This window comes from Vanacampus margaritifer, chromosome 2, assembly GCF_051991255.1.
Source record: "Vanacampus margaritifer isolate UIUO_Vmar chromosome 2, RoL_Vmar_1.0, whole genome shotgun sequence".
Classification (NCBI taxonomy): domain Eukaryota; kingdom Metazoa; phylum Chordata; class Actinopteri; order Syngnathiformes; family Syngnathidae; genus Vanacampus; species Vanacampus margaritifer.
Genome location: NC_135433.1, coordinates 52,043,274 through 52,064,617, shown reverse-complemented (window position 1 = coordinate 52,064,617; position 21,344 = coordinate 52,043,274). Strand labels below are relative to the sequence as shown.

General features: G+C 43.2%; 29 non-coding genes across 29 annotated transcripts; all 29 read right to left on the bottom strand.

Moving 5' to 3' along the window:
• Window positions 1–284: 284 nt before the first annotated feature.
• trnas-uga (transfer RNA serine (anticodon UGA)) lies at window positions 285–366 on the bottom strand. The gene has a single exon. It is a non-coding gene; the product is annotated as a tRNA-Ser (tRNA).
• Window positions 367–748: 382 nt separating this feature from the next.
• trnal-caa (transfer RNA leucine (anticodon CAA)) lies at window positions 749–861 on the bottom strand. Its single transcript has 2 exons — window positions 824–861; window positions 749–794 (listed from the first exon to the last, which is right to left on the bottom strand). It is a non-coding gene; the product is annotated as a tRNA-Leu (tRNA).
• A 768-nt stretch (window positions 862–1,629) lies between these two features.
• On the bottom strand, window positions 1,630–1,711 carry trnas-aga (transfer RNA serine (anticodon AGA)). The gene has a single exon. It is a non-coding gene; the product is annotated as a tRNA-Ser (tRNA).
• Window positions 1,712–2,494: 783 nt separating this feature from the next.
• Window positions 2,495–2,607, bottom strand: trnal-caa (transfer RNA leucine (anticodon CAA)). Its single transcript has 2 exons — window positions 2,570–2,607; window positions 2,495–2,540 (listed from the first exon to the last, which is right to left on the bottom strand). It is a non-coding gene; the product is annotated as a tRNA-Leu (tRNA).
• A 770-nt stretch (window positions 2,608–3,377) lies between these two features.
• On the bottom strand, window positions 3,378–3,459 carry trnas-aga (transfer RNA serine (anticodon AGA)). The gene has a single exon. It is a non-coding gene; the product is annotated as a tRNA-Ser (tRNA).
• A 784-nt stretch (window positions 3,460–4,243) lies between these two features.
• On the bottom strand, window positions 4,244–4,356 carry trnal-caa (transfer RNA leucine (anticodon CAA)). Its single transcript has 2 exons — window positions 4,319–4,356; window positions 4,244–4,289 (listed from the first exon to the last, which is right to left on the bottom strand). It is a non-coding gene; the product is annotated as a tRNA-Leu (tRNA).
• Window positions 4,357–5,126: 770 nt separating this feature from the next.
• trnas-aga (transfer RNA serine (anticodon AGA)) lies at window positions 5,127–5,208 on the bottom strand. Its single transcript has one exon. It is a non-coding gene; the product is annotated as a tRNA-Ser (tRNA).
• Window positions 5,209–5,992: 784 nt separating this feature from the next.
• Window positions 5,993–6,105, bottom strand: trnal-caa (transfer RNA leucine (anticodon CAA)). Its single transcript has 2 exons — window positions 6,068–6,105; window positions 5,993–6,038 (listed from the first exon to the last, which is right to left on the bottom strand). It is a non-coding gene; the product is annotated as a tRNA-Leu (tRNA).
• A 770-nt stretch (window positions 6,106–6,875) lies between these two features.
• trnas-aga (transfer RNA serine (anticodon AGA)) lies at window positions 6,876–6,957 on the bottom strand. Its single transcript has one exon. It is a non-coding gene; the product is annotated as a tRNA-Ser (tRNA).
• Window positions 6,958–7,741: 784 nt separating this feature from the next.
• On the bottom strand, window positions 7,742–7,854 carry trnal-caa (transfer RNA leucine (anticodon CAA)). Its single transcript has 2 exons — window positions 7,817–7,854; window positions 7,742–7,787 (listed from the first exon to the last, which is right to left on the bottom strand). It is a non-coding gene; the product is annotated as a tRNA-Leu (tRNA).
• A 764-nt stretch (window positions 7,855–8,618) lies between these two features.
• On the bottom strand, window positions 8,619–8,700 carry trnas-aga (transfer RNA serine (anticodon AGA)). The gene has a single exon. It is a non-coding gene; the product is annotated as a tRNA-Ser (tRNA).
• Window positions 8,701–9,019: 319 nt separating this feature from the next.
• Window positions 9,020–9,101, bottom strand: trnas-uga (transfer RNA serine (anticodon UGA)). The gene has a single exon. It is a non-coding gene; the product is annotated as a tRNA-Ser (tRNA).
• A 382-nt stretch (window positions 9,102–9,483) lies between these two features.
• On the bottom strand, window positions 9,484–9,596 carry trnal-caa (transfer RNA leucine (anticodon CAA)). The gene is made up of 2 exons: window positions 9,559–9,596; window positions 9,484–9,529 (listed from the first exon to the last, which is right to left on the bottom strand). It is a non-coding gene; the product is annotated as a tRNA-Leu (tRNA).
• A 770-nt stretch (window positions 9,597–10,366) lies between these two features.
• trnas-aga (transfer RNA serine (anticodon AGA)) lies at window positions 10,367–10,448 on the bottom strand. Its single transcript has one exon. It is a non-coding gene; the product is annotated as a tRNA-Ser (tRNA).
• A 784-nt stretch (window positions 10,449–11,232) lies between these two features.
• On the bottom strand, window positions 11,233–11,345 carry trnal-caa (transfer RNA leucine (anticodon CAA)). Its single transcript has 2 exons — window positions 11,308–11,345; window positions 11,233–11,278 (listed from the first exon to the last, which is right to left on the bottom strand). It is a non-coding gene; the product is annotated as a tRNA-Leu (tRNA).
• A 764-nt stretch (window positions 11,346–12,109) lies between these two features.
• On the bottom strand, window positions 12,110–12,191 carry trnas-aga (transfer RNA serine (anticodon AGA)). Its single transcript has one exon. It is a non-coding gene; the product is annotated as a tRNA-Ser (tRNA).
• Window positions 12,192–12,510: 319 nt separating this feature from the next.
• trnas-uga (transfer RNA serine (anticodon UGA)) lies at window positions 12,511–12,592 on the bottom strand. Its single transcript has one exon. It is a non-coding gene; the product is annotated as a tRNA-Ser (tRNA).
• A 382-nt stretch (window positions 12,593–12,974) lies between these two features.
• Window positions 12,975–13,087, bottom strand: trnal-caa (transfer RNA leucine (anticodon CAA)). Its single transcript has 2 exons — window positions 13,050–13,087; window positions 12,975–13,020 (listed from the first exon to the last, which is right to left on the bottom strand). It is a non-coding gene; the product is annotated as a tRNA-Leu (tRNA).
• Window positions 13,088–13,855: 768 nt separating this feature from the next.
• trnas-aga (transfer RNA serine (anticodon AGA)) lies at window positions 13,856–13,937 on the bottom strand. The gene has a single exon. It is a non-coding gene; the product is annotated as a tRNA-Ser (tRNA).
• Window positions 13,938–14,720: 783 nt separating this feature from the next.
• On the bottom strand, window positions 14,721–14,833 carry trnal-caa (transfer RNA leucine (anticodon CAA)). The gene is made up of 2 exons: window positions 14,796–14,833; window positions 14,721–14,766 (listed from the first exon to the last, which is right to left on the bottom strand). It is a non-coding gene; the product is annotated as a tRNA-Leu (tRNA).
• A 770-nt stretch (window positions 14,834–15,603) lies between these two features.
• trnas-aga (transfer RNA serine (anticodon AGA)) lies at window positions 15,604–15,685 on the bottom strand. The gene has a single exon. It is a non-coding gene; the product is annotated as a tRNA-Ser (tRNA).
• A 784-nt stretch (window positions 15,686–16,469) lies between these two features.
• trnal-caa (transfer RNA leucine (anticodon CAA)) lies at window positions 16,470–16,582 on the bottom strand. The gene is made up of 2 exons: window positions 16,545–16,582; window positions 16,470–16,515 (listed from the first exon to the last, which is right to left on the bottom strand). It is a non-coding gene; the product is annotated as a tRNA-Leu (tRNA).
• A 764-nt stretch (window positions 16,583–17,346) lies between these two features.
• On the bottom strand, window positions 17,347–17,428 carry trnas-aga (transfer RNA serine (anticodon AGA)). Its single transcript has one exon. It is a non-coding gene; the product is annotated as a tRNA-Ser (tRNA).
• Window positions 17,429–17,747: 319 nt separating this feature from the next.
• On the bottom strand, window positions 17,748–17,829 carry trnas-uga (transfer RNA serine (anticodon UGA)). Its single transcript has one exon. It is a non-coding gene; the product is annotated as a tRNA-Ser (tRNA).
• A 382-nt stretch (window positions 17,830–18,211) lies between these two features.
• On the bottom strand, window positions 18,212–18,324 carry trnal-caa (transfer RNA leucine (anticodon CAA)). The gene is made up of 2 exons: window positions 18,287–18,324; window positions 18,212–18,257 (listed from the first exon to the last, which is right to left on the bottom strand). It is a non-coding gene; the product is annotated as a tRNA-Leu (tRNA).
• A 764-nt stretch (window positions 18,325–19,088) lies between these two features.
• Window positions 19,089–19,170, bottom strand: trnas-aga (transfer RNA serine (anticodon AGA)). Its single transcript has one exon. It is a non-coding gene; the product is annotated as a tRNA-Ser (tRNA).
• A 318-nt stretch (window positions 19,171–19,488) lies between these two features.
• trnas-uga (transfer RNA serine (anticodon UGA)) lies at window positions 19,489–19,572 on the bottom strand. Its single transcript has one exon. It is a non-coding gene; the product is annotated as a tRNA-Ser (tRNA).
• A 382-nt stretch (window positions 19,573–19,954) lies between these two features.
• On the bottom strand, window positions 19,955–20,067 carry trnal-caa (transfer RNA leucine (anticodon CAA)). Its single transcript has 2 exons — window positions 20,030–20,067; window positions 19,955–20,000 (listed from the first exon to the last, which is right to left on the bottom strand). It is a non-coding gene; the product is annotated as a tRNA-Leu (tRNA).
• Window positions 20,068–20,835: 768 nt separating this feature from the next.
• Window positions 20,836–20,917, bottom strand: trnas-aga (transfer RNA serine (anticodon AGA)). The gene has a single exon. It is a non-coding gene; the product is annotated as a tRNA-Ser (tRNA).
• Window positions 20,918–21,344: the final 427 nt, after the last annotated feature.

Here is a 21,344-nt window from a genome sequence, read left to right as displayed (position 1 = left end):
GACAAGACTTTTGCTTGAACCTATACCTTTCTTGGGAGACCAAAATTCTCAATACACAGTGGAAGGAAGTACACATTGTCTAGCACCTTGGAACACTTGACACTTAAGAACTTAGCATTAACACCAGTGATAGCCCACACGTCACAAACAGCAACCGGAAACAGCACCTCTGAGACACACAGAAGTCGGAAGTCCTGTCTCCTCCGTGGCGTATACCACATAGAAATGCTCACATACTTTAACAAAATAGACTAGACAGAGAGCTAAATTACACAAGACACACTCGTTGTCGGCAGGATTCGAACCTACGAGAGGAGACCCCAATGGATTTCAAGTCCATCGCCTTAACCACTCGGCCACGACAACTTACTATTATTGCTTATAATGCTAACATTAGGGTTAACACCAGTGCTTGTCCCTCTACATTTCGGGAACAGTATGAGCTTCAGTTGGCTTCTTGATTGGCTGTCATTCTGTTCCATGCATGTCACAATCACCATCTACTTACAAAGTAATTCGATGGTAGGGCTCGCGCTGACTTTGGTCAGAAGGGGCTTGTCGGGGTCATTACAAACCCACTTATTGCGTCTACTAGTCTTTACAGAATCAGGTTTTAGGAACAAGCAGCTAATTTCAATGCTTACAACATGATGACCACACAATCCAATGATTACTGTAAAACCTGCATTCTCGTCTGTAGGACAAGTGTCCAGAGCTGAATAAAAAAACACACATGTTGAAAATACCTTGTCAGGAGTGGGATTTGAACCCACGCCTCTATTTAGAGACCAGAAAGCCCAAACCACTGAGGAAAGATGCATATCTTGAGTCTGGCGCCTTAGACCACTCGGCCACCCTGACTTGCAAGAACATTAAAATCATGGGAAACAAAACCTACAACAGTCTGGTCTTAGCCAAAATGCATCCAGAAGTGCTTTTCAGCTATGCGTTTTGAACCCATGCCTTCATTTGGAGGCAGAAATCCCAATTTGCTGTGGAAGGAGTCATCTTTTGTCAGGTGGCCAAGAGTACTCGTCTATGCTGAGTTGTAACAATCTGTATTTCTTGGGAAGCTAAATGCAATAATCTGGTCTGTTAAGTACTGCTGAGTCCATACTCATGTTCAAATGAATTGACAAGACTTCAACTCGAACCTATACCTTTCTTGGGAGCCCAAAAATCCCAATACACAGTGGAAGGAAGTACACTTTGTCTAGCACCTTAGAACACTTGACCAGGCTTACACTTAAGAACTCAGCATTAACACCAGTGCTAGCCCACATGTCGCAAACAGCAACCGGAAACAGCGCCAAAAGTCCATACTCATGTTCAAAAGGGATTGACAAGACTTTTGCTTGAACCTATACCTTTCTTGGGAGTTCAAAATTCCCAATACACAGTGGAGGGAAGTACACCTTGTCGAGCACCTTGGAACACTTGAAACTTAAGAACTTAGCATTAACACACACCAGTGATAGCCCACACGTCACAAACAGCAACCGGAAAGAGCACCTCTGAGACACACAGAAGTCGGAAGTCCTGTCTCCTCCGTGGCGTATACCACATAGAAATGCTCACATACTTTAACAAAATAGACTAGACAGAGAGCTAAATTACACAAGACACACTCGTTGTCGGCAGGATTCGAACCTACGAGAGGAGACCCCAATGGATTTCTAGTCCATCGCCTTAACCACTCGGCCACGACAACCTTGCGCATGTAGGTTTAATATTAAAACTAGTGCTTGCTGAATAGATCCGTATAGGGAAGAGTTCCGAAGGAAACAGCACCTCTTGCAGACCACAGATGGTCTCAGACCTTTAAGTCTAGTCTCTTAGTAAATTCTGAGAAATCAAGTCAACAGACACACTTTTAACAGTACTTGGTTAAGAGTGGGGTTTGAACATAGACTTCAATTTGATCAGAAGTCCCAATTTGCTAAGGACCCAGTCAAACCTTGACATTACTATTCATTTTGACGCAAGTGAAGCCAAGAGAATATAGAGAGCAAAATTCCAGAAAGTAATTGCCTTGTCGGGAGGATTCGAACATACGCAGGGAGACCCCAATGGATTTCAAGTCCATCGGCTTAACCACTCGGCCACGACAACTTATTATTTTTGCTTATAATGCTAACATTAGGGTTAACACCAGTGCTTGTCCCTCTACATTTCGGGAACAGTATGAGCTTCAGTTGGCTTCTTGATTGGCTGTCATTCTGTTCCATGCATGTCACAATCACCATCTACTTACAAAGTAATTCGATGGTAGGGCTCGCGCTGACTTTGGTCAGAAGGGGCTTGTCGGGGTCATTACAAACCCACTTATTGCGTCTACTAGTCTTTACAGAATCAGGTTTTAGGAACAAGCAGCTAATTTCAATGCTTACAACATGATGACCACACAATCCAATGATTACTGTAAAACCTGCATTCTCGTCTGTAGGACAAGTGTCCAGAGCTGAATAAAAAAATACACATGTTGAAAATACCTTGTCAGGAGTGGGATTTGAACCCACGCCTCTATTTAGAGACCAGAAAGCCCAAACCACTGAGGAAAGATGCATATCTTGAGTCTGGCGCCTTAGACCACTCGGCCACCCTGACTTGCAAGAACATTAAAATCATGGGAAACAAAACCTACAACAGTCTGGTCTTAGCCAAAATGCATCCAGAAGTGCTTTTCAGCTATGCGTTTTGAACCCATGCTTTCATTTGGAGGCAGAAATCCCAATTTGCTGTGGAAGGAGTCATCTTTTGTCAGGTGGCCAAGAGTACTCGTCTATGCTGAGTTGTAACAATCTGTATTTCTTGGGAAGCTAAATGCAATAATCTGGTCTGTTAAGTACTGCTGAGTCCATACTCATGTTCAAATGAATTGACAAGACTTCAACTCGAACCTATACCTTTCTTGGGAGCCCAAAAATCCCAATACACAGTGGAAGGAAGTACACCTTGTCTAGCACCTTAGAACACTTGACCAGGCTTACACTTAAGAACTCAGCATTAACACCAGTGCTAGCCCACATGTCGCAAACAGCAACCGGAAACAGCGCCAAAAGTCCATACTCATGTTCAAAAGGGATTGACAAGACTTTTGCTTGAACCTATACCTTTCTTGGGAGTTCAAAATTCCCAATACACAGTGGAAGGAAGTACACCTTGTCGAGCACCTTGGAACACTTGAAACTTAAGAACTTAGCATTAACACACACCAGTGATAGCCCACACGTCACAAACAGCAACCGGAAACAGCACCTCTGAGACACACAGAAGTCGGAAGTCCTGTCTCCTCCGTGGCGTATACCACATAGAAATGCTCACATACTTTAACGAAATAGACTAGAAAGAGAGATCTAAATTATACAAAACACACTCGTTGTCGGCAGGATTCGAACCTACGAGGGGAGACCCCAATGGATTTCTAGTCCATCGCCTTAACCACTCGGCCACGACAACCTTGCGCATGCAGCTTTAATAATAAAACTAGTGCTTGCTGAATAGATCCGTTATAGGGAAGAGTTCCGAAGGAAACAGCAACTCTTGCAGACCACAGATGGCCTCAGACCTTTAAGTCTAGTCTCTTAGTAAATTCTGAGAAATCAAGTCAACAGACACACTTTTAACAGTACTTGGTTAAGAGTGGGGTTTGAACATAGACTTCAATTTGATCAGAAGTCCCAATTTGCTAAGGACCCAGTCAAACCTTGACATTACTATTCATTTTGACGCAAGTGAAGCCAAGAGAATATAGAGAGCAAAATTCCAGAAAGTAAATGCCTTGTCGGGAGGATTCGAACATACGCAGGGAGACTCCAATGGATTTCAAGTCCATCGGCTTAACCACTCGGCCACGACAACTTATTATTTTTGCTTATAATGCTAACATTAGGGTTAACACCAGTGCTTGTCCCTCTACATTTCGGGAACAGTATGAGCTTCAGTTGGCTTCTTGATTGGCTGTCATTCTGTTCCATGCATGTCACAATCACCATCTACTTACAAAGTAATTCGATGGTAGGGCTCGCGCTGACTTTGGTCAGAAGGGGCTTGTCGGGGTCATTACAAACCCACTTATTGCGTCTACTAGTCTTTACAGAATCAGGTTTTAGGAACAAGCAGCTAATTTCAATGCTTACAACATGATGACCACACAATCCAATGATTACTGTAAAACCTGCATTCTCGTCTGTAGGACAAGTGTCCAGAGCTGAATAAAAAAATACACATGTTGAAAATACCTTGTCAGGAGTGGGATTTGAACCCACGCCTCTATTTAGAGACCAGAAAGCCCAAACCACTGAGGAAAGATGCATATCTTGAGTCTGGCGCCTTAGACCACTCGGCCACCCTGACTTGCAAGAACATTAAAATCATGGGAAACAAAACCTACAACAGTCTGGTCTTAGCCAAAATGCATCCAGAAGTGCTTTTCAGCTATGCGTTTTGAACCCATGCTTTCATTTGGAGGCAGAAATCCCAATTTGCTGTGGAAGGAGTCATCTTTTGTCAGGTGGCCAAGAGTACTCGTCTATGCTGAGTTGTAACAATCTGTATTTCTTGGGAAGCTAAATGCAATAATCTGGTCTGTTAAGTACTGCTGAGTCCATACTCATGTTCAAATGAATTGACAAGACTTCAACTCGAACCAATACCTTTCTTGGGAGCCCAAAAATCCCAATACACAGTGGAAGGAAGTACACCTTGTCTAGCACCTTAGAACACTTGACCAGGCTTACACTTAAGAACTCAGCATTAACACCAGTGCTAGCCCACATGTCGCAAACAGCAACCGGAAACAGCGCCAAAAGTCCATACTCATGTTCAAAAGGGATTGACAAGACTTTTGCTTGAACCTATACCTTTCTTGGGAGTTCAAAATTCCCAATACACAGTGGAAGGAAGTACACCTTGTCGAGCACCTTGGAACACTTGAAACTTAAGAACTTAGCATTAACACACACCAGTGATAGCCCACACGTCACAAACAGCAACCGGAAACAGCACCTCTGAGACACACAGAAGTCGGAAGTCCTGTCTCCTCCGTGGCGTATACCACATAGAAATGCTCACATACTTTAACGAAATAGACTAGAAAGAGAGATCTAAATTATACAAAACACACTCGTTGTCGGCAGGATTCGAACCTACGAGGGGAGACCCCAATGGATTTCTAGTCCATCGCCTTAACCACTCGGCCACGACAACCTTGCGCATGCAGCTTTAATAATAAAACTAGTGCTTGCTGAATAGATCCGTTATAGGGAAGAGTTCCGAAGGAAACAGCAACTCTTGCAGACCACAGATGGCCTCAGACCTTTAAGTCTAGTCTCTTAGTAAATTCTGAGAAATCAAGTCAACAGACACACTTTTAACAGTACTTGGTTAAGAGTGGGGTTTGAACATAGACTTCAATTTGATCAGAAGTCCCAATTTGCTAAGGACCCAGTCAAACCTTGACATTACTATTCATTTTGACGCAAGTGAAGCCAAGAGAATATAGAGAGCAAAATTCCAGAAAGTAAATGCCTTGTCGGGAGGATTCGAACATACGCAGGGAGACTCCAATGGATTTCAAGTCCATCGGCTTAACCACTCGGCCACGACAACTTATTATTTTTGCTTATAATGCTAACATTAGGGTTAACACCAGTGCTTGTCCCTCTACATTTCGGGAACAGTATGAGCTTCAGTTGGCTTCTTGATTGGCTGTCATTCTGTTCCATGCATGTCACAATCACCATCTACTTACAAAGTAATTCGATGGTAGGGCTCGCGCTGACTTTGGTCAGAAGGGGCTTGTCGGGGTCATTACAAACCCACTTATTGCGTCTACTAGTCTTTACAGAATCAGGTTTTAGGAACAAGCAGCTAATTTCAATGCTTACAACATGATGACCACACAATCCAATGATTACTGTAAAACCTGCATTCTCGTCTCTAGGACAAGTGTCCAGAGCCGAAAAAAAAAACACACATGTTGAAAATAGCTTGTCAGGAGTGGGATTTGAACCCACGCCTCTATTTAGAGACCAGAAAGCCCAAACCACTGAGGAAAAATGAATATCTTGAGTCTGGCGCCTTAGACCACTCGGCCACCCTGACTTGCAAGAACATTAAAATCATGGGAAACAAAACCTACAACAGTCTGGTCTTAGCCAAAATGCATCCAGAAGTGCTTTTCAGCTATGCGTTTTGAACCCATGCTTTCATTTGGAGGCAGAAATCCCAATTTGCTGTGGAAGGAGTCATCTTTTGTCAGGTGGCCAAGAGTACTCGTCTATGCTGAGTTGTAACAATCTGTATTTCTTGGGAAGCTAAATGCAATAATCTCGTCTGTTAAGTACTGCTGAGTCCATACTCATGTTCAAATGAATTGACAAGACTTTAACTCGAACCTATACCTTTCTTGGGAGAACAAAAATCACAATACACAGTGGAAGGAAGTACACCTTGTCTAGCACCTTAGAACACTTGACCAGGCTGACACTTAAGAACTCAGCATTAACACCAGTGCTAGCCCACATGTCACAAACAGCAACCGGAAACAGCGCCAGAAGTCCATACTCATGTTCAAAAGGGATTGACAAGACTTTTGCTTGAACCTATACCTTTCTTGGGAGTTCAAAATTCCCAATACACAGTGGAAGGAAGTACACCTTGTCGAGCACCTTGGAACACTTGAAACTTAAGAACTTAGCATTAACACACACCAGTGATAGCCCACACGTCACAAACAGCAACCGGAAACAGCACCTCTGAGACACACAGAAGTCGGAAGTCCTGTCTCCTCCGTGGCGTATACCACATAGAAATGCTCACATACTTTAACGAAATAGACTAGAAAGAGAGATCTAAATTATACAAAACACACTCGTTGTCGGCAGGATTCGAACCTACGAGGGGAGACCCCAATGGATTTCTAGTCCATCGCCTTAACCACTCGGCCACGACAACCTTGCGCATGCAGCTTTAATAATAAAACTAGTGCTTGCTGAATAGATCCGTTATAGGGAAGAGTTCCGAAGGAAACAGCAACTCTTGCAGACCACAGATGGCCTCAGACCTTTAAGTCTAGTCTCTTAGTAAATTCTGAGAAATCAAGTCAACAGACACACTTTTAACAGTACTTGGTTAAGAGTGGGGTTTGAACATAGACTTCAATTTGATCAGAAGTCCCAATTTGCTAAGGACCCAGTCAAACCTTGACATTACTATTCATTTTGACGCAAGTGAAGCCAAGAGAATATAGAGAGCAAAATTCCAGAAAGTAAATGCCTTGTCGGGAGGATTCGAACATACGCAGGGAGACTCCAATGGATTTCAAGTCCATCGGCTTAACCACTCGGCCACGACAACTTATTATTTTTGCTTATAATGCTAACATTAGGGTTAACACCAGTGCTTGTCCCTCTACATTTCGGGAACAGTATGAGCTTCAGTTGGCTTCTTGATTGGCTGTCATTCTGTTCCATGCATGTCACAATCACCATCTACTTACAAAGTAATTCGATGGTAGGGCTCGCGCTGACTTTGGTCAGAAGGGGCTTGTCGGGGTCATTACAAACCCACTTATTGCGTCTACTAGTCTTTACAGAATCAGGTTTTAGGAACAAGCAGCTAATTTCAATGCTTACAACATGATGACCACACAATCCAATGATTACTGTAAAACCTGCATTCTCGTCTCTAGGACAAGTGTCCAGAGCCGAAAAAAAAAACACACATGTTGAAAATAGCTTGTCAGGAGTGGGATTTGAACCCACGCCTCTATTTAGAGACCAGAAAGCCCAAACCACTGAGGAAAAATGAATATCTTGAGTCTGGCGCCTTAGACCACTCGGCCACCCTGACTTGCAAGAACATTAAAATCATGGGAAACAAAACCTACAACAGTCTGGTCTTAGCCAAAATGCATCCAGAAGTGCTTTTCAGCTATGCGTTTTGAACCCATGCTTTCATTTGGAGGCAGAAATCCCAATTTGCTGTGGAAGGAGTCATCTTTTGTCAGGTGGCCAAGAGTACTCGTCTATGCTGAGTTGTAACAATCTGTATTTCTTGGGAAGCTAAATGCAATAATCTCGTCTGTTAAGTACTGCTGAGTCCATACTCATGTTCAAATGAATTGACAAGACTTTAACTCGAACCTATACCTTTCTTGGGAGAACAAAAATCACAATACACAGTGGAAGGAAGTACACCTTGTCTAGCACCTTAGAACACTTGACCAGGCTGACACTTAAGAACTCAGCATTAACACCAGTGCTAGCCCACATGTCACAAACAGCAACCGGAAACAGCGCCAGAAGTCCATACTCATGTTCAAAAGGGATTGACAAGACTTTTGCTTGAACCTATACCTTTCTTGGGAGACCAAAATTCTCAATACACAGTGGAAGGAAGTACACATTGTCTAGCACCTTGGAACACTTGACACTTAAGAACTTAGCATTAACACCAGTGATAGCCCACACGTCACAAACAGCAACCGGAAACAGCACCTCTGAGACACACAGAAGTCGGAAGTCCTGTCTCCTCCGTGGCGTATACCACATAGAAATGCTCACATACTTTAACAAAATAGACTAGACAGAGAGCTAAATTACACAAGACACACTCGTTGTCGGCAGGATTCGAACCTACGAGAGGAGACCCCAATGGATTTCTAGTCCATCGCCTTAACCACTCGGCCACGACAACCTTGCGCATGTAGGTTTAATATTAAAACTAGTGCTTGCTGAATAGATCCGTATAGGGAAGAGTTCCAAAGGTAACAGCACCTCTTGCAGACCACAGATGGTCTCAGACCTTTAAGTCTAGTCTCTTAGTAAATTCTGAGAAATCAAGTCAACAGACACACTTTTAACAGTACTTGGTTAAGAGTGGGGTTTGAACATTGACTTCAATTTGATCAGAAGTCCCAATTTGCTAAGGACCCAGTCACACCTTGACATTACTATTCATTTTGACGCTAGTGAAGCCAAGAGAAAATAGAGAGCAAAATTCCACAAAGTAATTGCGTTGTCGGCAGGATTCTAACCTGCGCAGGGAGACCCCGATGGATTTCAAGTCCATCGCCTTAACCACTCGGCCACGACAACTTATTATTATTGCTTATAATGCTAACATTAGGGTTAACACCAGTGCTTGTCCCTCTACATTTCGGGAACAGTATGAGCTTCAGTTGGCTTCTTGATTGGCTGTCATTCTGTTCCATGCATGTCACAATCACCATCTACTTACAAAGTAATTAGATGGTAGGGCTCGCGCTGACTTTGGTCAGAAGGGGCTTGTCGGGGTCATTACAAACCCACTTATTGCGTCTACTAGTCTTTACAGAATCAGGTTTTAGGAACAAGCAGCTAATTTCAATGCTTACAACATGATGACCACACAATCCAATGATTACTGTAAAACCTGCATTCTCGTCTGTAGGACAAGTGTCCAGAGCTGAATAAAAAAATACACATGTTGAAAATACCTTGTCAGGAGTGGGATTTGAACCCACGCCTCTATTTAGAGACCAGAAAGCCCAAACCACTGAGGAAAGATGCATATCTTGAGTCTGGCGCCTTAGACCACTCGGCCACCCTGACTTGCAAGAACATTAAAATCATGGGAAACAAAACCTACAACAGTCTGGTCTTAGCCAAAATGCATCCAGAAGTGCTTTTCAGCTATGCGTTTTGAACCCATGCTTTCATTTGGAGGCAGAAATCCCAATTTGCTGTGGAAGGAGTCATCTTTTGTCAGGTGGCCAAGAGTACTCGTCTATGCTGAGTTGTAACAATCTGTATTTCTTGGGAAGCTAAATGCAATAATCTGGTCTGTTAAGTACTGCTGAGTCCATACTCATGTTCAAATGAATTGACAAGACTTCAACTCGAACCTATACCTTTCTTGGGAGCCCAAAAATCCCAATACACAGTGGAAGGAAGTACACCTTGTCTAGCGCCTTAGAACACTTGACCAGGCTTACACTTAAGAACTCAGCATTAACACCAGTGCTAGCCCACATGTCGCAAACAGCAACCGGAAACAGCGCCAAAAGTCCATACTCATGTTCAAAAGGGATTGACAAGACTTTTGCTTGAACCTATACCTTTCTTGGGAGTTCAAAATTCCCAATACACAGTGGAAGGAAGTACACCTTGTCGAGCACCTTGGAACACTTGAAACTTAAGAACTTAGCATTAACACACACCAGTGATAGCCCACACGTCACAAACAGCAACCGGAAACAGCACCTCTGAGACACACAGAAGTCGGAAGTCCTGTCTCCTCCGTGGCGTATACCACATAGAAATGCTCACATACTTTAACGAAATAGACTAGAAAGAGAGATCTAAATTATACAAAACACACTCGTTGTCGGCAGGATTCGAACCTACGAGGGGAGACCCCAATGGATTTCTAGTCCATCGCCTTAACCACTCGGCCACGACAACCTTGCGCATGCAGCTTTAATAATAAAACTAGTGCTTGCTGAATAGATCCGTTATAGGGAAGAGTTCCGAAGGAAACAGCAACTCTTGCAGACCACAGATGGCCTCAGACCTTTAAGTCTAGTCTCTTAGTAAATTCTGAGAAATCAAGTCAACAGACACACTTTTAACAGTACTTGGTTAAGAGTGGGGTTTGAACATAGACTTCAATTTGATCAGAAGTCCCAATTTGCTAAGGACCCAGTCAAACCTTGACATTACTATTCATTTTGACGCAAGTGAAGCCAAGAGAATATAGAGAGCAAAATTCCAGAAAGTAAATGCCTTGTCGGGAGGATTCGAACATACGCAGGGAGACTCCAATGGATTTCAAGTCCATCGGCTTAACCACTCGGCCACGACAACTTATTATTTTTGCTTATAATGCTAACATTAGGGTTAACACCAGTGCTTGTCCCTCTACATTTCGGGAACAGTATGAGCTTCAGTTGGCTTCTTGATTGGCTGTCATTCTGTTCCATGCATGTCACAATCACCATCTACTTACAAAGTAATTCGATGGTAGGGCTCGCGCTGACTTTGGTCAGAAGGGGCTTGTCGGGGTCATTACAAACCCACTTATTGCGTCTACTAGTCTTTACAGAATCAGGTTTTAGGAACAAGCAGCTAATTTCAATGCTTACAACATGATGACCACACAATCCAATGATTACTGTAAAACCTGCATTCTCGTCTCTAGGACAAGTGTCCAGAGCCGAAAAAAAAAACACACATGTTGAAAATAGCTTGTCAGGAGTGGGATTTGAACCCACGCCTCTATTTAGAGACCAGAAAGCCCAAACCACTGAGGAAAAATGAATATCTTGAGTCTGGCGCCTTAGACCACTCGGCCACCCTGACTTGCAAGAACATTAAAATCATGGGAAACAAAACCTACAACAGTCTGGTCTTAGCCAAAATGCATCCAGAAGTGCTTTTCAGCTATGCGTTTTGAACCCATGCCTTCATTTGGAGGCAGAAATCCCAATTTGCTGTGGAAGGAGTCATCTTTTGTCAGGTGGCCAAGAGTACTCGTCTATGCTGAGTTGTAACAATCTGTATTTCTTGGGAAGCTAAATGCAATAATCTCGTCTGTTAAGTACTGCTGAGTCCATACTCATGTTCAAATGAATTGACAAGACTTTAACTCGAACCTATACCTTTCTTGGGAGAACAAAAATCACAATACACAGTGGAAGGAAGTACACCTTGTCTAGCACCTTAGAACACTTGACCAGGCTGACACTTAAGAACTCAGCATTAACACCAGTGCTAGCCCACATGTCACAAACAGCAACCGGAAACAGCGCCAGAAGTCCATACTCATGTTCAAAAGGGATTGACAAGACTTTTGCTTGAACCTATACCTTTCTTGGGAGACCAAAATTCTCAATACACAGTGGAAGGAAGTACACATTGTCTAGCACCTTGGAACACTTGACACTTAAGAACTTAGCATTAACACCAGTGATAGCCCACACGTCACAAACAGCAACCGGAAACAGCACCTCTGAGACACACAGAAGTCGGAAGTCCTGTCTCCTCCGTGGCGTATACCACATAGAAATGCTCACATACTTTAACAAAATAGACTAGACAGAGAGCTAAATTACACAAGACACACTCGTTGTCGGCAGGATTCGAACCTACGAGAGGAGACCCCAATGGATTTCTAGTCCATCGCCTTAACCACTCGGCCACGACAACCTTGCGCATGTAGGTTTAATATTAAAACTAGTGCTTGCTGAATAGATCCGTATAGGGAAGAGTTCCAAAGGTAACAGCACCTCTTGCAGACCACAGATGGTCTCAGACCTTTAAGTCTAGTCTCTTAGTAAATTCTGAGAAATCAAGTCAACAGACACACTTTTAACAGTACTTGGTTAAGAGTGGGGTTTGAACATTGACTTCAATTTGATCAGAAGTCCCAATTTGCTAAGGACCCAGTCACACCTTGACATTACTATTCATTTTGACGCTAGTGAAGCCAAGAGAAAATAGAGAGCAAAATTCCACAAAGTAATTGCGTTGTCGGCAGGATTCTAACCTGCGCAGGGAGACCCCGATGGATTTCAAGTCCATCGCCTTAACCACTCGGCCACGACAACTTATTATTATTGCTTATAATGCTAACATTAGGGTTAACACCAGTGCTTGTCCCTCTACATTTCGGGAACAGTATGAGCTTCAGTTGGCTTCTTGATTGGCTGTCATTCTGTTCCATGCATGTCACAATCACCATCTACTTACAAAGTAATTCGATGGTAGGGCTCGCGCTGACTTTGGTCAGAAGGGGCTTGTCGGGGTCATTACAAACCCACTTATTGCGTCTACTAGTCTTTACAGAATCAGGTTTTAGGAACAAGCAGCTAATTTCAATGCTTACAACATGATGACCACACAATCCAATGATTACTGTAAAACCTGCATTCTCGTCTGTAGGACAAGTGTCCAGAGCTGAATAAAAAAACACACATGTTGAAAATACCTTGTCAGGAGTGGGATTTAAACCCACGCCTCTATTTAGAGACCACAAAGCCCAAACCACTGAGGAAAGATGCATATCTTGAGTCTGGCGCCTTAGACCACTCGGCCACCCTGACTTGCAAGAACATTAAAATCATGGGAAACAAAACCTACAACAGTCTGGTCTTAGCCAAAATGCATCCAGAAGTGCTTTTCAGCTATGCGTTTTGAACCCATGCCTTCATTTGGAGGCAGAAATCCCAATTTGCTGTGGAAGGAGTCATCTTTTGTCAGGTGGCCAAGAGTACTCGTCTATGCTGAGTTGTAACAATCTGTATTTCTTGGGAAGCTAAATGCAATAATCTGGTCTGTTAAGTACTGCTGAGTCCATACTCATGTTCAAATGAATTGACAAGACTTCAACTCGAACCTATACCTTTCTTGGGAGCCCAAAAATCCCAATACACAGTGGAAGGAAGTACACTTTGTCTAGCACCTTAGAACACTTGACCAGGCTTACACTTAAGAACTCAGCATTAACACCAGTGCTAGCCCACATGTCGCAAACAGCAACCGGAAACAGCGCCAAAAGTCCATACTCATGTTCAAAAGGGATTGACAAGACTTTTGCTTGAACCTATACCTTTCTTGGGAGTTCAAAATTCCCAATACACAGTGGAGGGAAGTACACCTTGTCGAGCACCTTGGAACACTTGAAACTTAAGAACTTAGCATTAACACACACCAGTGATAGCCCACACGTCACAAACAGCAACCGGAAAGAGCACCTCTGAGACACACAGAAGTCGGAAGTCCTGTCTCCTCCGTGGCGTATACCACATAGAAATGCTCCCATACTTTAACAAAATAGACTAGACAGAGAGCTAAATTACACAAGACACACTCGTTGTCGGCAGGATTCGAACCTACGAGAGGAGACCCCAATGGATTTCTAGTCCATCGCCTTAACCACTCGGCCACGACAACCTTGCGCATGTAGGTTTAATATTAAAACTAGTGCTTGCTGAATAGATCCGTATAGGGAAGAGTTCCGAAGGAAACAGCACCTCTTGCAGACCACAGATGGTCTCAGACCTTTAAGTCTAGTCTCTTAGTAAATTCTGAGAAATCAAGTCAACAGACACACTTTTAACAGTACTTGGTTAAGAGTGGGGTTTGAACATAGACTTCAATTTGATCAGAAGTCCCAATTTGCTAAGGACCCAGTCAAACCTTGACATTACTATTCATTTTGACGCAAGTGAAGCCAAGAGAATATAGAGAGCAAAATTCCAGAAAGTAATTGCCTTGTCGGGAGGATTCGAACATACGCAGGGAGACCCCAATGGATTTCAAGTCCATCGGCTTAACCACTCGGCCACGACAACTTATTATTTTTGCTTATAATGCTAACATTAGGGTTAACACCAGTGCTTGTCCCTCTACATTTCGGGAACAGTATGAGCTTCAGTTGGCTTCTTGATTGGCTGTCATTCTGTTCCATGCATGTCACAATCACCATCTACTTACAAAGTAATTCGATGGTAGGGCTCGCGCTGACTTTGGTCAGAAGGGGCTTGTCGGGGTCATTACAAACCCACTTATTGCGTCTACTAGTCTTTACAGAATCAGGTTTTAGGAACAAGCAGCTAATTTCAATGCTTACAACATGATGACCACACAATCCAATGATTACTGTAAAACCTGCATTCTCGTCTGTAGGACAAGTGTCCAGAGCTGAATAAAAAAATACACATGTTGAAAATACCTTGTCAGGAGTGGGATTTGAACCGACGCCTCTATTTAGAGACCAGAAAGCCCAAACCACTGAGGAAAGATGCATATCTTGAGTCTGGCGCCTTAGACCACTCGGCCACCCTGACTTGCAAGAACATTAAAATCATGGGAAACAAAACCTACAACAGTCTGGTCTTAGCCAAAATGCATCCAGAAGTGCTTTTCAGCTATGCGTTTTGAACCCATGCTTTCATTTGGAGGCAGAAATCCCAATTTGCTGTGGAAGGAGTCATCTTTTGTCAGGTGGCCAAGAGTACTCGTCTATGCTGAGTTGTAACAATCTGTATTTCTTGGGAAGCTAAATGCAATAATCTGGTCTGTTAAGTACTGCTGAGTCCATACTCATGTTCAAATGAATTGACAAGACTTCAACTCGAACCTATACCTTTCTTGGGAGCCCAAAAATCCCAATACACAGTGGAAGGAAGTACACCTTGTCTAGCACCTTAGAACACTTGACCAGGCTTACACTTAAGAACTCAGCATTAACACCAGTGCTAGCCCACATGTCGCAAACAGCAACCGGAAACAGCGCCAAAAGTCCATACTCATGTTCAAAAGGGATTGACAAGACTTTTGCTTGAACCTATACCTTTCTTGGGAGTTCAAAATTCCCAATACACAGTGGAAGGAAGTACACCTTGTCGAGCACCTTGGAACACTTGAAACTTAAGAACTTAGCATTAACACACACCAGTGATAGCCCACACGTCACAAACAGCAACCGGAAACAGCACCTCTGAGACACACAGAAGTCGGAAGTCCTGTCTCCTCCGTGGCGTATACCACATAGAAATGCTCACATACTTTAACGAAATAGACTAGAAAGAGAGATCTAAATTATACAAAACACACTCGTTGTCGGCAGGATTCGAACCTACGAGGGGAGACCCCAATGGATTTCTAGTCCATCGCCTTAACCACTCGGCCACGACAACCTTGCGCATGCAGCTTTAATAATAAAACTAGTGCTTGCTGAATAGATCCGTTATAGGGAAGAGTTCCGAAGGAAACAGCAACTCTTGCAGACCACAGATGGCCTCAGACCTTTAAGTCTAGTCTCTTAGTAAATTCTGAGAAATCAAGTCAACAGACACACTTTTAACAGTACTTGGTTAAGAGTGGGGTTTGAACATAGACTTCAATTTGATCAGAAGTCCCAATTTGCTAAGGACCCAGTCAAACCTTGACATTACTATTCATTTTGACGCAAGTGAAGCCAAGAGAATATAGAGAGCAAAATTCCAGAAAGTAAATGCCTTGTCGGGAGGATTCGAACATACGCAGGGAGACTCCAATGGATTTCAAGTCCATCGGCTTAACCACTCGGCCACGACAACTTATTATTTTTGCTTATAATGCTAACATTAGGGTTAACACCAGTGCTTGTCCCTCTACATTTCGGGAACAGTATGAGCTTCAGTTGGCTTCTTGATTGGCTGTCATTCTGTTCCATGCATGTCACAATCACCATCTACTTACAAAGTAATTCGATGGTAGGGCTCGCGCTGACTTTGGTCAGAAGGGGCTTGTCGGGGTCATTACAAACCCACTTATTGCGTCTACTAGTCTTTACAGAATCAGGTTTTAGGAACAAGCAGCTAATTTCAATGCTTACAACATGATGACCACACAATCCAATGATTACTGTAAAACCTGCATTCTCGTCTCTAGGACAAGTGTCCAGAGCCGAAAAAAAAAACACACATGTTGAAAATAGCTTGTCAGGAGTGGGATTTGAACCCACGCCTCTATTTAGAGACCAGAAAGCCCAAACCACTGAGGAAAAATGAATATCTTGAGTCTGGCGCCTTAGACCACTCGGCCACCCTGACTTGCAAGAACATTAAAATCATGGGAAACAAAACCTACAACAGTCTGGTCTTAGCCAAAATGCATCCAGAAGTGCTTTTCAGCTATGCGTTTTGAACCCATGCTTTCATTTGGAGGCAGAAATCCCAATTTGCTGTGGAAGGAGTCATCTTTTGTCAGGTGGCCAAGAGTACTCGTCTATGCTGAGTTGTAACAATCTGTATTTCTTGGGAAGCTAAATGCAATAATCTCGTCTGTTAAGTACTGCTGAGTCCATACTCATGTTCAAATGAATTGACAAGACTTTAACTCGAACCTATACCTTTCTTGGGAGAACAAAAATCACAATACACAGTGGAAGGAAGTACACCTTGTCTAGCACCTTAGAACACTTGACCAGGCTGACACTTAAGAACTCAGCATTAACACCAGTGCTAGCCCACATGTCACAAACAGCAACCGGAAACAGCGCCAGAAGTCCATACTCATGTTCAAAAGGGATTGACAAGACTTTTGCTTGAACCTATACCTTTCTTGGGAGACCAAAATTCTCAATACACAGTGGAAGGAAGTACACATTGTCTAGCACCTTGGAACACTTGACACTTAAGAACTTAGCATTAACACCAGTGATAGCCCACACGTCACAAACAGCAACCGGAAACAGCACCTCTGAGACACACAGAAGTCGGAAGTCCTGTCTCCTCCGTGGCGTATACCACATAGAAATGCTCACATACTTTAACAAAATAGACTAGACAGAGAGCTAAATTACACAAGACACACTCGTTGTCGGCAGGATTCGAACCTACGAGAGGAGACCCCAATGGATTTCTAGTCCATCGCCTTAACCACTCGGCCACGACAACCTTGCGCATGTAGGTTTAATATTAAAACTAGTGCTTGCTGAATAGATCCGTATAGGGAAGAGTTCCAAAGGTAACAGCACCTCTTGCAGACCACAGATGGTCTCAGACCTTTAAGTCTAGTCTCTTAGTAAATTCTGAGAAATCAAGTCAACAGACACACTTTTAACAGTACTTGGTTAAGAGTGGGGTTTGAACATTGACTTCAATTTGATCAGAAGTCCCAATTTGCTAAGGACCCAGTCACACCTTGACATTACTATTCATTTTGACGCTAGTGAAGCCAAGAGAAAATAGAGAGCAAAATTCCACAAAGTAATTGCGTTGTCGGCAGGATTCTAACCTGCGCAGGGAGACCCCGATGGATTTCAAGTCCATCGCCTTAACCACTCGGCCACGACAACTTATTATTATTGCTTATAATGCTAACATTAGGGTTAACACCAGTGCTTGTCCCTCTACATTTCGGGAACAGTATGAGCTTCAGTTGGCTTCTTGATTGGCTGTCATTCTGTTCCATGCATGTCACAATCACCATCTACTTACAAAGTAATTCGATGGTAGGGCTCGCGCTGACTTTGGTCAGAAGGGGCTTGTCGGGGTCATTACAAACCCACTTATTGCGTCTACTAGTCTTTACAGAATCAGGTTTTAGGAATAAGCAGCTAATTTCAATGCTTACAACATGATGACCACACAATCCAATGATTACTGTAAAACCTGCATTCTCGTCTGTAGGACAAGTGTCCAGAGCCGAATAAAAAAACACACATGTTGAAAATACCTTGTCAGGAGTGGGATTTAAACCCACGCCTCTATTTAGAGACCACAAAGCCCAAACCACTGAGGAAAGATGCATATCTTGAGTCTGGCGCCTTAGACCACTCGGCCACCCTGACTTGCAAGAACGTTAAAATCATGGGAAACAAAACCTACAACAGTCTGGTCTTAGCCAAAATGCATCCAGAAGTGCTTTTCAGCTATGCGTTTTGAACCCATGCCTTCATTTGGAGGCAGAAATCCCAATTTGCTGTGGAAGGAGTCATCTTTTGTCAGGTGGCCAAGAGTACTCGTCTATGCTGAGTTGCAACAATCTGTATTTCTTGGGAAGCTAAATGCAATAATCTGGTCTGTTAAGTACTGCTGAGTCCATACTCTTGTTCAAATGAATTGACAAGACTTTAACTCGAACCTATACCTTTCTTGGGAGACCAAAAATCCCAATACACAGTGGAAGGAAGTACACCTTGTCTAGCACCTTAGAACACTTGACCAGGCTGACACTTAAGAACTCAGCACCAGTGCTAGCCCACATGTCGCAAACAGCAACCGGAAACAGCGCCAAAAGTCCATACTCATGTTCAAAAGGGATTGACAAGACTTTTGCTTGAACCTATACCTTTCTTGGGAGTTCAAAATTCCCAATACACAGTGGAAGGAAGTACACCTTGTCGAGCACCTTGGAACACTTGAAACTTAAGAACTTAGCATTAACACACACCAGTGACAGCCCACACGTCACAAACAGCAACCGGAAACAGCACCTCTGAGACATACAGAAGTCGGAAGTCCTGTCTCCTCCGTGGCATATACCACATAGAAATGCTCACATACTTTAACGAAATAGACTAGAAAGAGAGATCTAAATTACACAAAACACACTCGTTGTCGGCAGGATTCGAACCTACGAGGGGAGACCCCAATGGATTTCTAGTCCATCGCCTTAACCACTCGGCCACGACAACCTTGCGCATGTAGCTTTAATATTAAAACTAGTGCTTGCTGAATAGATCCGTTATAGGGAAGATTTCCGAAGGAAACAGCAACTCTTGCAGACCACAGATGGCCTCAGACCTTTCAGTCGAGTCTCTTAGTAAATTCTGAGAAATCAAGTCAACAGACACACTTTTAACAGTACTTGGTTAAGAGTGGGGTTTGAACATAGACTTCAATTTGATCAGAAGTCACAATTTGCTAAGGACCCAGTCACACCTTGACATTACTATTCATTTTGACGCAAGTGAAGCCAAGAGAATATAGAGAGCAAAATTCCAGAAAGTAGTTGCCTTGTCGGGAGGATTCGAACATACGCAGGGAGACCCCAATGGATTTCAAGTCCATCGCCTTAACCACTCGGCCACGACAACTTATTATTATTGCTTATAATGCTAACATTAGGGTTAACACCAGTGCTTGTCCCTCTACATTTCGGGAACAGTATGAGCTTCAGTTGGCTTCTTGATTGGCTGTCATTCTGTTCCATGCATGTCACAATCACCATCTACTTACAAAGTAATTCGATGGTAGGGCTCGCGCTGACTTTGGTCAGAAGGGGCTTGTCGGGGTCATTACAAACCCACTTATTGCGTCTACTAGTCTTTACAGAATCAGGTTTTAGGAACAAGCAGCTAATTTCAATGCTTACAACATGATGACCACACAATCCAATGATTACTGTAAAACCTGCATTCTCGTCTGTAGGACAAGTGTCCAGAGCTGAATAAAAAAACACACATGTTGAAAATACCTTGTCAGGAGTGGGATTTGAACCCACGCCTCTATTTAGAGACCAGAAAGCCCAAACCACTGAGGAAAGATGCATATCTTGAGTCTGGCGCCTTAGACCACTCGGCCACCCTGACTTGCAAGAATGTTAAAATCATGGGAAACAAAACCTACAACAGTCTGGTCTTAGCCAAAATGCATCCAGAAGTGCTTTTCAGCTATGCGTTTTGAACCCATGCCTTCATTTGGAGGCAGAAATCCCAATTTGCTGTGGAAGGAGTCATCTTTTGTCAGGTGGCCAAGAGTACTCGTCTATACTGAGTTGTAACAATCTGTATTTCTTGGGAAGCTAAATGCAATAATCTGGTCTGTTAAGTACTGCTGAGTCCATACTCATGTTCAAATGAATTGACAAGACTTTAACTCGAACCTATACCTTTCTTGGGAGCCCAAAAATCCCAATACACAGTGGAAGGAAGTACACCTTGTCTAGCACCTTAGAACACTTGAGCAGGCTTACACTTAAGAACTCAGCATTAACACCAGTGCTAGCCCACATGTCGCAAACAGCAACCGGAAACAGCGCCAAAAGTCCATACTCATGTTCAAAAGGGATTGACAAGACTTTTGCTTGAACCTATACCTTTCTTGGGAGACCAAAATTCTCAATACACAGTGGAAGGAAGTACACATTGTCTAGCACCTTGGAACACTTGAAACTTAAGAACTTAGCATTAACACACACCAGTGATAGCCCACACGTCACAAACAGCAACCGGAAACAGCACCTCTGAGACACACAGAAGTCGGAAGTCCTGTCTCCTCCGTGGCGTATACCACATAGAAATGCTCACATACTTTAACAAAATAGACTAGACAGAGAGCTAAATTACACAAGACACACTCGTTGTCGGCAGGATTCGAACCTACGAGAGGAGACCCCAATGGATTTCTAGTCCATCGCCTTAACCACTCGGCCACGACAACCTTGTGCATGTAGCTTTAATAATAAAACTAGTGCTTGCTGAATAGATCCGTTATAGGGAAAAGTTCCGAAGGAAACAGCAACTCTTGCAGAACACAGATGGCCTCAGACCTTTAAGTCTAGTCTCTTAGTAAATTCTGAGAAATCAAGTCAACAGACACACTTTTAACAGTACTTGGTTAAGAGTGGGGTTTGAACATAGACTTCAATTTGATCAGAAGTCCCAATTTGCTAAGGACCCAGTCAAACCTTGACATTACTATTCATTTTGACGCAAGTGAAGCCAAGAGAATATAGAGAGCAAAATTCCAGAAAGTAATTGCCTTGTCGGGAGGATTCGAACATACGCAGGGAGACCCCAATGGATTTCAAGTCCATCGGCTTAACCACTCGGCCACGACAACTTATTATTTTTGCTTATAATGCTAA